This window comes from Wyeomyia smithii, chromosome 1 (genome assembly GCF_029784165.1).
Source record: "Wyeomyia smithii strain HCP4-BCI-WySm-NY-G18 chromosome 1, ASM2978416v1, whole genome shotgun sequence".
NCBI classification, from domain to species: Eukaryota; Metazoa; Arthropoda; class Insecta; order Diptera; family Culicidae; genus Wyeomyia; species Wyeomyia smithii.
In genome coordinates this window covers 55,004,250-55,018,432 of record NC_073694.1, presented here as the reverse complement: position 1 = coordinate 55,018,432, position 14,183 = coordinate 55,004,250, and the positions used below count along the sequence as shown (strand labels likewise).

At 40.9% G+C, this 14,183-nt stretch overlaps 1 long non-coding RNA gene across 2 annotated transcripts; it reads right to left on the bottom strand.

The window, feature by feature from the left end:
* Positions 1 to 12,429: 12,429 nt before the first annotated feature.
* Positions 12,430 to 13,526, bottom strand: LOC129718545 (uncharacterized). Of its 2 annotated transcripts, none has more exons than XR_008726962.1 (3): positions 13,135 to 13,526; positions 12,664 to 13,064; positions 12,430 to 12,599 (listed from the first exon to the last, which is right to left on the bottom strand). It is a non-coding gene; the product is annotated as an uncharacterized LOC129718545 (long non-coding RNA). The 2 variants fall into 2 exon arrangements; XR_008726963.1 differs by having other exon boundaries at positions 12,703 to 13,064.
* Positions 13,527 to 14,183: the final 657 nt, after the last annotated feature.

The following is a 14,183-nucleotide window of genomic DNA, read 5'->3' as shown; positions in this document are numbered from 1 at the left end:
AAATACAAAAATACAAAAATACAAAAATACAAAAATACAAAAATACAAAAATACAAAAATACAAAAATACAAAAATACAAAAATACAAAAATACAAAAATACAAAAATACAAAAATACAAAAGTACAAAAATACAAAAACACAAAAATACAAAAATACAAAAATATAGAAATACATATATACAAAAATACAAAAATACAAAAATACAAAAATACAAAATAACAAAAATACAAAAATACAAAAATTAAAATATTTAAAAAAAATTGCGACAATGCAAATACAGTCATACCTCGATATAAGGCAACCTCGATTTAACGTTACTCGATATAACGTTACTCGATATAACGTATTTTTAACCTCGATATAACGTAAATTTTTAAAAGGTATGGAAATTGAAAATAATTGATACAGGAACTGTTTTTGGGGTATAAGTTGCTTCAAAAATATGTTTGTAGTGAGTTTTAAAATTAATGAAACTAATGCGAAAATTGTCCTAAATGGGCATAAGAAAGGTTTATAAATACAAATAGGTATTGGAAAATAGGTTTTCACGCATCCTACAGTAACAATTCACAGTCTTGCATCAATTAGAAAACAAATTTTTTTTTGCTTGTTGAAATTTTTCTAAATGGGCATAAAAAAAGTTAAAAATACTGCTAGGTGATGGGAAATTGGGTTTCGCGCAACTTTGAGTAACCATCAACAGTCTTACATCATATAAAAAAAATTTGCTTGTTGAAAATTGTCCTAAATGGGCATAAGAATGGTTTGAAATTACTGATAGGTGATGGGAAATAGGTTTTCACGCATCTTTGAGTAATCTGTGTATCAATTGAAAAAAAATTTTTTTTTGCTTCTGAAAATATTTCTAAATGGGCATAAGAATGGTTTAAAAGTTCTGATAGGTGATGTAAAATGGGTGTTCGCGCATATTTGAGTAACCATTAACATTCTTGCATAAAAAAAATATTTTGCTTCGATATTACGTAACTCGATATAACGTAACGAAAATAAATATAAAGATGCCTTATGTCGAGGTATGACTGTATACAAACAGCAAGAAGAGATAACACTAGAAACAAAAACAGCAACAACCGAAAACATCGTAATCAAATTACCGGAAGAAACTATCAAAAACAGAGAGCTGCAAAAGTAATAACAGTAAGGAACAGAAAATATCAAAAACAGGTGACAGCAAATATATAAAAAATAAAAACAACAGAATATAAAAACAAATACTATGACTTTACAACCACATTAAATTCTATTTTTATGCTTCTCATAAGGGTCTGTGAAGTGTAAAAATAGTCAACAAAAAAAAAAAATCAGTAAATCATTCAATTAGACATTTATCAGTAACTTTGCATAGGCTATGAAAATAACTATGTACAAAGTACAAAGATCAAAGTACAAAGTACAAAGTACAAAGTACAAAGTACAAAGTACAAAGTACGAAGTACAAAGTACAAAGTACAAAGTACAAAGTACAAAGTACAAAGTACAAAGTACAAAGTACAAAGTTCAAAGTACAAAGTACAAAGTACAAAGTACAAAGTACAAAGTACAAAGTACAAAGTACAAAGTACAAAGTACAAAGTACAAAGTACAAAGTACAAAGTACAAAATACAATGAACAATGTACAAAGTACAAAGTGCAAAGTACAAAGTACAAAGTACAAAGTACAAAGTACAAAGTACAAAGTACAAAGTACAAAGTACAAAGTACAAAGTACAAAAAAAGTACAAAATACAAAGTACAAAGTACAAAGTACAAAGTACAAAGTACAAAGTACAAAGTACAAAGTACAAAGTACAAAGTACAAAGTACAAAGTACAAAGTACAAAGTACAAAGTACAAAGTACAAAGTACAAAGTACAAAGTACAAAGTACAAAGTACAAAGTACAAAGTACAAAGTACAAAGTACAAAGTACAAAGTACAAAGTACAAAGTACAAAGTACAAAGTACAAAGTACAAAGTACAAAGTACAACGTACAAAGTACAAAGTACAAAGTACAAAGTACAAAGTACAAAAGACAAAGTACAAAGTACAAAGTAATAAGAACGAAAAACGAAGTACATACAAACTACAAACTGCAAAGTACAAAGAACGTATTACAAGGAACAAGTACCTACAAAGTTCAAAGTATAAAACATAAAATACAAAATACGAAATGTTAAGTGCCAAAAATAAAAGTATAAATACTAAATTCTAAATACTGAAAACTCTGAACTCTCTGATAGAGAACAGATAACGAGAAACACAACAGAGAACAAAAAACAAAATAAAAAGAAAATCGAAAGCAGAAAACAATAAATAACAGAAAATAGTTACAATTAAATCAGTTCAAACAAAAACAAGAAACAAAATTAAAAAAAGAGAACAAAAAAAAATGAATAACTGAAAGTGAAAACAGATAAGAGAATAGACAAAAGGAATCAGGAAACTGAAACGAAAGACGGAAAATAGACAAAACAAAATATAGAAAACAACAAAAGAAATCTGAAAACAAACAAACAATTAAAAATCGAGAACAGAAAAACTCAAGAATAGGGTTAAAAGAAAAATAAACAAGAAACAGTTATCAGTAAACAGGGAACAAAAGTAAGGAAACGAGAAACTGCAAAAAATAGGATATCTCAGAAACAGGAAACAGCGAAAACAGATATCAATAGAAACAGAAAACAGCAACAACCAAATATACCAAAACCAGTACCTCAACACCTGAAAACAAAAAACTGTAAAACTAAAACCTGCAAGGAATGGAAAATAGCAAAAACGAAATATAACGAAAAACAGGAAACAGCAAAAGCTCAAAAATAGAAAACAACAGAATAGAAAAATGAATATTAAATGCTATCTTCATGCTTCTCGTAACAGTTTGTGTCAGCATGATATGTAAAAATAGTCAAGAAAAAGTCCACTAGCATATTCAATTAAACATTTAGTAGCAACTTTTCATAGGCTGTGAAAAAAAGGACAAGTGTATATAGTGTATGTAAGTGTTATAAAAAAATATCCTTTGAAGAAAAAAGCGAAATTCGTATAGGTGAAAAATCCAACAAACTTCAAAACTTTCCCAGTTGTTGTTTCAAATATTCCGACCGCCACTATTGTTGTTTCACGTCATCGGGCCCCAAGTTAGCTTCATCATGGTTTTTATCCATGGCGAACAGCAAACCCGAACGCGGGGCCGACATCGAGGTTGGCAGTTCTACGCACACGGTACAAACTTTTCCGGGCTGTGATGATCCTTAAAGAAAGCCTACGGAAAAGGCTGATCCAACAACCGTGGGGAAGCGAAACAATCGGCTGCCAAGACAGCCGCGCCATTGATGAACCACGCGTGCGTGTTTTGTTCATAGAAGTAACCGAGTTCGGCTTTGACCTGCCCGCGCGGAAGATGAATGTTTGTGCATAATAGACCTGAGTGCAACAACAGTTCAACCCGTGGGCTATTGCAGGCCTCCGGACGGACGGTTCGATCCCACTGAATGCGAGCGGTTGTCACTTCTGTTCCCGATTGCAGCCCGCAAGCGTAGCATTGAAGGGTCGATTTAGTTGAGCTTCAACCCTGCCTCCATGCGCGATCTACGGTAATCTAATATCACCTTGCCTATTCATATGTGCTCGCTTTAATAGGTTTATTAATGATGGCGGCCTTCTTTCCGATGCTTCCTTGCCGATCTGCAGGACAAAGGCTGTGTGGAAAAAAGCCGCTCTCTCCTGTGTACAAAAGAAGAACAAGCCACCGCATAGCGACGAACCAGCGTTGCTTGATGGCAATTATTCTAATAAAAACGGCAGTTGAAGATGAACGATTAAGCGGCTTGGCAGTGACGGGCCGATCGTCGTTCCGCGCAATTGGTGGAGGAAAAATCCCCGGATGAAATGACAACTGATGAAATTACGAGTGCGTGGCTTCTCCGCGGCTGGACGGTTGGAAACATCCGACATCATCCGTTATGGGAAAGAGCGATGCAAATTTGTTACAGCTCGGTTTTGCGTTGTTGATCTGCAGAATGTGTTTCCGGTTGCGTGAGGTGTTCCTGCTTTAACGGAAAGCATGCGGATGCTGGTCGTAACCGTATGCAGGGACAATCATTCGAAGAGTTATTGCACGAGCTATAGTTTGGATGGAGTTAGAAGGGATTTTTTATTTTTTACAAATTCGCCAGTGAACATTTTTAGATTTAACCCAGTCTCCTCGCCATGTGCACGACTCTGCTTTCGTCCATCAACTATGAAATTCAAGCAAAACGAAGTTACTTCGAATCTGCTCAATTGTAAGAACTGCGCCATTTCTTTACTTTGTTTAACACAAAACGACGACTCCGAATTGGCTGAAGTTCTATCATTTCACTCGGATATTTTTTCAACTGCTGAAAATAAAACGAAAAAAAATCAACCAGAAACAGATCTTATCATCGTGTGGAAATCTTCCAGATTGAAAGTCCTCACCTCCCCGTGCCTCCCCCACAAGTTTGCTCCCGGTCAATCCATAGCCCATGGCCCAGAGTACGGCAGCAGCGAGCATTCCGAAACGTTCGCCACCGAACCATAGAATGGAATCGCTCAAGTACCATCCTGAAAATTTAATTTATTTTTCTGTTCTTTTAGCGCGCGCACACTCTCAAGCACACAGACACACACACCTATACCCAAACATGGTGGGCACGAGCAAAGCGGTTGGCTTTCTGACTCCGGTTCGAAGACTCTGAGTTCGACACGTTGGACCAGAAACGATCCCGAGCGGGATTGGATTCCCACCGGAGTCAATCACTTTGAGCTTTTTATGGCTTTTATTGAGATAGATGGATATAGATTACATATAAATATCAAATGACGACAAACGACGACGACGACGATCCAAACCATGCTCCATGCGAGAGGAGCCGTCGTCCACCAAAGTGACGTTGGTCAATGTCGATGGTCCGCCGGCCGGGTGCCGCTCCGCCTGCAGAGGCTGCCAGTCACTTACTCATATATTGATGGCCGCAAGCTGCCTTGTCGGTGGCATCTTGTCCGCTTGTTCGGCTGTATGTTTCGGGGTTATGGATGGGAATAATGCTAATTTGATGGCCAGCGACGGTTGACTGCGTGGAGTTCGGAACCGTCGAGTCGGTTACGCTTGATGTGGAACCGTTTTACAGCTACAATGTTGCTAGCATTAGTTTGATCCATAAGTAATTAAAAATAAGGCTCGCTACGGATAGCGACTGACGGACAGAAGGCTGTTAGTGGCTTTGTGCGATTATTATTTTTTTATTGAAAATATATGCAAAAATGTTAAGAGCAGTAAAAAGTCAATATAAAACGCCTTGATGACTCTTTTAATTATGTCCAATTTCTCGTCTTAAATTCAATTCAGAGCAAAAGAACGTACGTTTTCATAAAACACTGATTGAAAAATTTCTACAAAAATGTTTTCGGGGCTGAGCAATTGGCAAGCAAACGGAATCCCCAGTGAGGTAAAAGCTATTTTTTATTCACACATACAAATATGCCACTATATATGCTCCGATGCTTTATTTTGTATTAAATTTGAAAAGAATTTTTCCTAACAGTCCTAGGCAGTCATCAGAGGTTGTCAATTTCCTAACATTTCACAAAAATAAGATATAAATGCTTCAACTGATTTTACAAGTGTCAATAGATAATACCGGTTTATCCAAAGTTCATTGACAAAAATAATTTCGAAATCTAAATGACTTTGGATTCGTTCACATTTACAAAGATAACTGCTTTTTGGCCCCTTTTTCATGATTCAGCCAACTTTTTATCGTATACTGAGACCAAATTCATGACTACTTATGAACAAATTAACCGGCGACAACTGACAACGTTATTGGAGCCCATAGAACAGAACGCCAGCACTTTTTTGAAAAATCCTTCAATAAACTACACGCATAAAAATGACAACGATTAATAAGAACACAAGAATATATCCTGTTGTCACAATTTACATGAGGTATATATTCCTACACCGACCCGTCGGTACGACGATAACGTAGGGAGACGAAGGTCCTTTTTTCGGGTATTGAGTATTGGGTAACTTACTTAGGTCGCTCTTTTGTATTCATCATGGTCTTGTAAGATATTAAGGTTTATAATAAAAAAATGAAATGATAATAATAAATTTCATAATTTCAGCGTACTTCGGCTTAAACCAGATTTTATTTGAAATTCAAGGATTGTTAATCTTTTAAGTTCGGGCATTATGATCCCATCTGATTTTTGTATATGTATGGCTTCCGTGAACAAGAGAGCAGAATTGAGTCATTAGGCGCTGTACGCATTGGCCTTGGACCCTGTTGCTCCGACGTTGGTTGTTCGGCTATACATGCGTGTTCATAAGGACCTACCGTGATTCCCTAGGTGTTACGGCGAGACTACCATTCTCTTTTTGTAACTGCCCTAGACCATTTGTGTGGTCTATGGACATCGTTTTCTGGAGTCAAGCGGCTTTGGGCGTCGTTTGGATAACTTTGCAGAACTTGATCCTACAATTTCTTTTAGCCTTGCGCAGTTCTTCGTTGTATTTGGTGAATGACGCACTGTTTTCATCCCAGTTAGATGTGCTTTTAGCCCTTTCAAACCCTGTGATGAAAATTCACCTGGATGCAGCGAAAACTGCTCATTGCGTGTTGGATCCCCGTTTGGTTGGATTGAAGGTTCCAGTACCTGTCAGATAAATGCCATCAGCAGAACTACTGGTTAGGGTTGCAACACAACACAGACACATGACGAGCATTGAAAGGTGGTTTCTGGGGTTTGCGAGCTGAAGATGGTTGGGGCGGTGAACTCCCTCGAGTTTTCTGCGGAACCTTCTTTTCACTCGCGGGGTTGCCAATGAGGAGTAGTTGAGGCATCAAACTGTTACTAGTCGTCTGCTGAACCTTAACTTCCATTGCAGGGTTGCACTGAGCGCCTGCACTCACGGTGGGATTATTGAGCGTTTCATTCTGCCAGGACACGTCGCAACACACGAACCTCTCCTTTAGGGGACAGCTGGTCATGTAGGCATCAATGATCCTACATTCAAGATCACGTACAGCAATATCCAGACCGTCGGGTGTGCACATTTTGATTGAGCAGGGGGACTGGGAATTGACTAAGTGTTCTCTGAACGAGGACCAGTTAGTCTTATTCGGGTTCCTGAATTTTTCGATCTGACAAGCTTGCTTCGTCAGAGACATGCCATTTTTTAACTTTCTCGGCAATGTTTGCGCTACAGAGAGGGAGATCGAGGACCTCGTCTCTCATGGCGTTGGTAAAAATAGGGCTGTTCCCTATATAGCAAATATTGATCTCGTTATGTTGTTGGTATCCGAGCTGCTTCAAATTATGTGGTGAGCATTCGCATCGCATCCGATGATAAACGGCTTATTGACTGCTTTGTAAGCTGATGTGATGACCATGTCTTGTTTCCCGTTGGTAGTCGGGATCTCCGCTATTATGGCAACGACGTCTCGTTGAATAAATTCTGTAATTGAAGTGTATTCGATTACTCTGCTCAATAGAACTGCAGTCCTAGGGTTAGGCTAGGTGCTAGAGTAGATTAACTCACCTTTTTAGTCTGCGAGGCCAAGAACCATTGTGGTGTTGACCCATGGTTCCTGGACCAGAGCAACGGTTAGTTGTTTTTTTTTTTTTGGAGAATCTTCTGCTGAGGACGCTGGAAAAATGCTGCTCACTGCGCGTTGGGACCGTCTGTGGTTAGGTTGGAGGATCTAGTACCTCAGATGGTTGCCATCAGCAGAACTACTGGTTTGGGTTGCCTTTACTCCGACACCGGCTAGCTTTGCCTGCTGTAAGCGGTGGGCAACAGACACATGACCTGCACTGGAAGGTGGTTTCTGGGACATAGTTTTGCGCGCTGAAGGTGGTTGAGACAGTGAACTCCTTGGAGTTTTCTGCGGAACCATCTTTTCACTCGCGGGGTTGCGAATGGGGAGTGGTTGAGGCATCAACCTGTTACTAGCCGTCTGCTGAACCTTAGCTTCCATTGCAGGGTTGCATTGAGCAGGTGGTGATGGTTATGACAAAACTGGCCGTTTCGTCTGTACCTTCCTGTTCTTTGCGAAATTGTGTTGAGTAGGTGGTGATGACTGAACTAATCGTTCCAAGATTTTTTGTTCGCTGGACGTTCAGCGCTGGTGTTTGGTGATGGGACGTCATCCGGTCATTGCCGCTGAACAGCAGCTTGACCTTGTAGGTCTGGCCGGCCGGAGGATCGAAGATCGAGCATTCTGGCTTCATCCCTTAAACGGCCTTCCTTCATGTATGCCGCGTACCTGCGCTTTTGTGCGTTGGAGAATCGAATCAGCATCCTTGTAGAGAAACGCTTACCTTACCTTACCAGTCAACTCCAGGCCAAAGTGTCCCTTGCTGTTCGAAGAAGTCGTCTCCATTCAACTCGGTCCATGGCTGCAGCTCGCCAGCCATGTCGTCTGTGGAGGCCTCGCAGGTCGTTTTTCACTTGATCGAGCCACCTTGCTCGCTGCGCGCCGCCGCCTTGTTCCAGTCGGGTTGTTATCAAAAACCATTTTCACCGGGTTGTCGTCCGACATTCTAACGACATGCCCAGCCCACCGTAGTCTCCCGATTTTCGCCGTTTGAACGATGAGTTGTTCTCCCAGCAGCTCGTGGTTCATTCACCTCCGCCATGATCCATCTTCCATCTGCACTCCATCACAGATGGTTCGCAACACCTTCGGTTCGAAAACCCCAAGGGCGCGTTGGTCCTCCACGAGCATAGTCCAGGTCTGATCAGTGGATTGTAGATGGTTAATTTCGTGCGGCGGCGGATTTTATTCGAGCGGAGCGTCCTCCGGAGTCCAAAATAGGCACGATTTCCTGCCATAAGGCGTCGACGAATTTCTCTGCTGGTGTCGTTGTCAGCAGTCACCAGTGAGCCCAGGTACACGAACTCGTCTACCACCTCTATTTCATCACCCCAAATATGAATTCGTGGCGGGAGGTTAACACTGTCTTCCCTGGCACCTCTTTCTCTCATGTACTTGATCTTCGATGCGTTTATGGCCAGTCCAATTCGCCCGGCTTCAGCCTTTAGTCTGATGTACGTCTCCGTAATCTTTTCAAGGGTTCGTGCTACAATATCAATGTCATCGGTGAAGCCAAAGAGCTGAACAGACCTTCTAAAAATCGTGCCACTCGTGTCGATACCAGCCCTACGTATCACACCTTCCAAAGCGATGTTGAATAGCAAGCACGATAATCCATCACCTTGCCGTAACCCTCTCCGAGATTCGAAAGGTTTCGAGAGTGTCCCCGAAACTCGAACTACGCACATCACCCGATCCATCGTCGACTTGACCAACCGTGTCAGTTTATCCGGAAAGCCGTAATCGTGCATAATCTGCCATAGCTGGTCTCGAACGATTGTGTCGTATGCCAATTTAAAGTCGATGAACAAGTGATGTGTGGGCACGTTATACTCACGGCACTTCTGTAGGACCTGCCGTACCGCGAATATTTGGTCCGTGCTGGCGCGGGCACCCATAAATCCCGCTTGGTATTGCCCCACGAAATCCCCCTTGCAAACGGTGATAGTCGACGGCACAGAATTTGAGAGAGTACCTTGTAGGCGATGTTCAGCAACGTGATTGCACGGTAGTTGCAGCATTGTAGCGAAACACTATCAAGGTTAAACCCTGCGTCTATCTCCTTATCAAGAAGTATTCGTTCGACCACTTCTACCGTCTCCTGTTGTAATTTTTGTTGAAATTGTTTGTATTATTTACATTTTCCATGTGAATCCCACGAAAAGCTAGGGAAATATTGGTCCACTGCGTCAGAGCCCGGCTTAACGCAGTAAGGACAGAGATACAGTGTAGGGTGCCCTGGTACTCCACTGGCTCCGTTTGTGGCTTAGGTAATTTGTGGAACCACCCCTGCCATTAATCCATCGGCACGGTTGCATGACTCCTTAGAAAAGGGGTTTATCCGTTCTTTTAACGTAATAGCCATGGATAGTACCTGTTGGAGCGTTTTCAATAATTTAATTTAGAGTTTTTTGAGTTATTCAACTTAGAGTGTAAGATCATTAATGCGACAGAGAGAGAGGATGGATAAATCAGAAGTAGATGAGTATTGAACGCGCTCGGTTGTGTTTTTATACTACTCGTGATAATAAAGTCCATTTGAACATTTTCGTTAACATTTTGGTCCTTCGAGCCGGATAAGGGTCAGAATCGAGAAAAGTGATGTTGATCACCTTTCCTAGCGTGGAAAGTGTGAATTCGTTGTAAAATGGTGTTATTTGATCAGAAACAAGTGTGAACTAAATTCGACAAAATGGCGTCAAGCCACGATGCTTTTTGATTTCGCTGAAGCGGAAACGACGACATTGTTGGAACTTTCTAGAACAGAAAATAAAATGGCGACTGCACGAACACTAAACCAGAAAAATAAAAACAAGACACCGAAGAAAGATAAAGTTGAAAACAACGGTGAAAACGGAGCTGGAGCATTGGTAACATTATCAGTTAGTGACCAGTTAAACCAACAAAAAGAAAAGGACAATCGAAGAAAAATGGAAGACGGCTTAAAAGTGCTTGTTATTAAAAAAGAAACAGTAGAAAGGAAAGTCCAGCGTGTATTAGTAGCGCTCGCAGAAACGGAAGAACCGAAAAACAGGCATTTACTGCAATTGCATTTGAAAATGGTGGAAAGTGCATGTATCGAATATAACGCATTACAGGATCAGATATATAGTCTTAATGTTACTGCAGATAGCCGAGCTTCAGAAGAAAGGAAATTCATTGAATTTGAAAAACTTTATTGCGATGTTGTTGTGCAGTTAACAGAAAAAATTGAAGTAGCGGCGGTGAAGAGTGAAATCGACAGAGCCGCTATGTTACCAGCTAATGTTCAGCCGTATATTCCACCATTGAAGGCTCCGTTACCAACTTTCGACGGTAAATACGAAAACTGGTTTGCTTTCAAAAATATGTTTGAGAACGTAATGGATCGCTATCACACCGAAACACCAGCCATCAAGCTGTACCATTACCGGAACGCATTGGTGGGAGCTGCAGCTGGCATTATCGACCAGGACATCATAAACAATAACGATTATAATGCTGCCTGGGAAACGCTGAAAGAGAGATATGAGGATAAACAGGTCATAGTCATGCTTGTCGACGCGATTTTTAACATGCCAGCAATGATCAAAGAAAATGCGAACGCATTGCGCAAAATTATTGATACGTGTTGTTAACATGTTGACGCCCTGAAAAACTTAGAGCTTCCTGTTCAGGGTCTTGGTGAGGTAATGCTGCTAAACATTTTATCGAAAAAACTCGACATCGAGACGCGAAAGGCTTGGGAACTTAGACTAAGGGAGATTTGGCGAAGTACATTTCTACAATGGATTTCTTAAAAGAGCGGTGCCGTGTTTATGAGAAGATTAGCCGATGCAGTAAACCAACCGAAATTGTGAAACAAATTCGTCCCATAGGGAAGGCTGAGCCTAAGACACATAGTCTTGTGGCTGCCACTGGAAAGTGTTCGCATTGTAGAGAAGATCATGAGTTGTGGAGGTGTGAATTATTCAAAGGCGCAAACCTTAGCGATAAATATGCATCCCTTCGCAAGTTGGATTGTTAGCGGCGTTATTCCAACCAATCACGTTGGTGTTGGGCAAGCTTTATGTGGAACTTTAACAGAAAACGATGTGGGTAAGTTGCTTGAAAAATTTTGGCATTTCGACTCTTACGATGAGAGGCCGGTAAATGAATATTCCTCGGAAGATGCTTGTGTTGCACATTTTTTGGATACACATCGACGTGATGATAATGGCAGATTCGTTGTTCGACTGCCTTTCAACTCGGCTAAAGAACAGTTAGGCGATTCTCGAGAGATGGCCAAGAGAAGGTTTTTGGCTGTGGAACGACGAGTGGACAGAGATTTATCTCTCAAGACGCAGTACATTGCCTTTATGAGAGAGTACGAACAGATGAATCATATGGCAGAAGTTACACCTTCGGTTGACGAAATGCCTTCGGATGCATTTTACCTCCCACACCACTGTGTGCTAAAGCCAACGAGTACTACCACAAAGTTGCGGGTAGTTTTTGACGGCTCAGCTGAATCATCGAGTGGTGTTTCAATTAATCAAGCGCAAATTGTTGGTCCTACCATACAGAATGATTTAATATCTATCCTCCTGAAATTTCGTTCGTTTCGATATGCGTTGAGTGCTGATATACCAAAAATGTATCGACAGGTAGAGGTCCATCCTAATGATACTTGTTTCCAAAGAATTTTCTGGAGGGAATCTAGAGACCAGCAATTGACGATTTATAATCTGCGAACGGTCACATACGGACTAGCTTCATCGCCGTTTCTGGCAACAATGGCATTACGACAGCTTGCTGATGACGAGGAACAACTATATCCGCTGGCGGCAAAGGCAGTAAAAAATTTTTTCTACATCGACGATATGCTTTCAGGGGCTGATTCGGAAGAAGAAGCAATCGAACTATTGCAGCAGGTTAGGGATATGCTGCATAGTGGTGGATTCGATGTTCATAAGGTGTGCTCGAATTCTTCTGCTGTACTGCAAGTGGTACCTGAGGACAAACGAGAAAGAATTAATAAAATCGACGATCCAGAAATCAATATGTTAATGAAGACGTTGGGAATCGCTTGGGAGCCAACGACCGACAACTTTACGATTTCTTTGCCCAAGATGCAGGTGTCGCAGCCATCGCAGTTAACTAAAAGAATTTTGCTTAGCGAAATTTCGAGGATTTTTGATCCACTCGGCTTTTTAGGTCCAGTTTTGACGACGGCGAAACTAGTGATGCGGGAAGTTTGGATGCTTCCCTTAAAATGGGATGAAGTGCTTCCACACGCACTCGCGAGCTTCTGGTTAGAGTTTCGTGATCAACTGGAACATGTTGAAGGCATCAAGATACCACGTTGTGTACTGAGTGGAAAACCTTTGAATTTAGAGCTGCACGGTTTCGCAGACGCGTCTGATCTGGCATACGGTGCTTGCCTCTACGCACGTTCAATTATGAATGACGGCCAAGCTAAAATGAAACTAATTTGTAGTAAGTCACGTATCTTAACGAAAAAACAGAAGAGTGGAAAAGAATTTACAACACCGGCAGCGGAGTTGCAGGCAGCATTAATGTTGTCCCGCTTAGTTGCAAAAATAGTTGAAGCGCTGGAAGTGAAGTTTTCCTCCATTATTCTCTGGAGCGATTCACAAATCGTCCTGTGCTGGATACAGAAATCTCCGGGAGCATTACAGGTTTTTGTTGCTAGCCGCGTGAAGTTGATTCAATCTCTGACTGATGAGTACATTTGGCGTTGCATTCCTTTCAAATCGAATCCCGCAGACTTAATTTCGCGCGGTGTTCAACCGCCATTGTTACCGAATCTTGAGATGTGGTCCATCGATCTTGAATCAGGCTGATTGTGAGCTATCGTCGCCTCCCTTAGTTTCCGATGTAGCTTTACCAGAGCTTCGAAAAACAGTTCTTGTATGTTCGAGACAGCCAAAGAGAATGAAAATGTTTGACACAATCAGCAGATTTTCGATTATGCAGCGCAGCATGGCCTACGTTGTTCGTTATACCGATTATATCAGGAGCGGAAGAGAAGTCCTTACAAAGGGGTTACTTACAGCTGACAAAATGAACCGAGCGATGTTACTTATTGTACGACTAGTTCAAAATGAATGCTTCGCTACTGAAATAAGGGCTTTGAAGGAAGAGAAATATTTTGAACATCCACTGAAATGCCTAAATCCTTTTTTCGACGAAAATGATAAGATTCTCCGTGTAGGTGGACGCATTAAAAATGCTGCTATTAGATACGATAGCAAGCATCAAATGTTGCTTCCACAGAAACATCCTGTCACGCTGGCTTTAATTCGTTACCTGCATAGAAGTAATTTACACATTGGACAACGTTCATTACTTGCAGTAATTCGACAGCAATTTTGGCCGTTACGGGCAAAGGCTACGATTCGGAAGATTATACACCAGTGTACACCATGTTATAGATTATGTCCAAAACGAGCTACGCAGGGTGATTTACCGGAGTATAGAGTGCAGCCAAGTCATGTTTTTGAAGTTGTTGGAATTGATTTCGCTGGACCATTTAATTTAAAATCGTTGGCCTCTATTAGAAAGGCGGTGTTG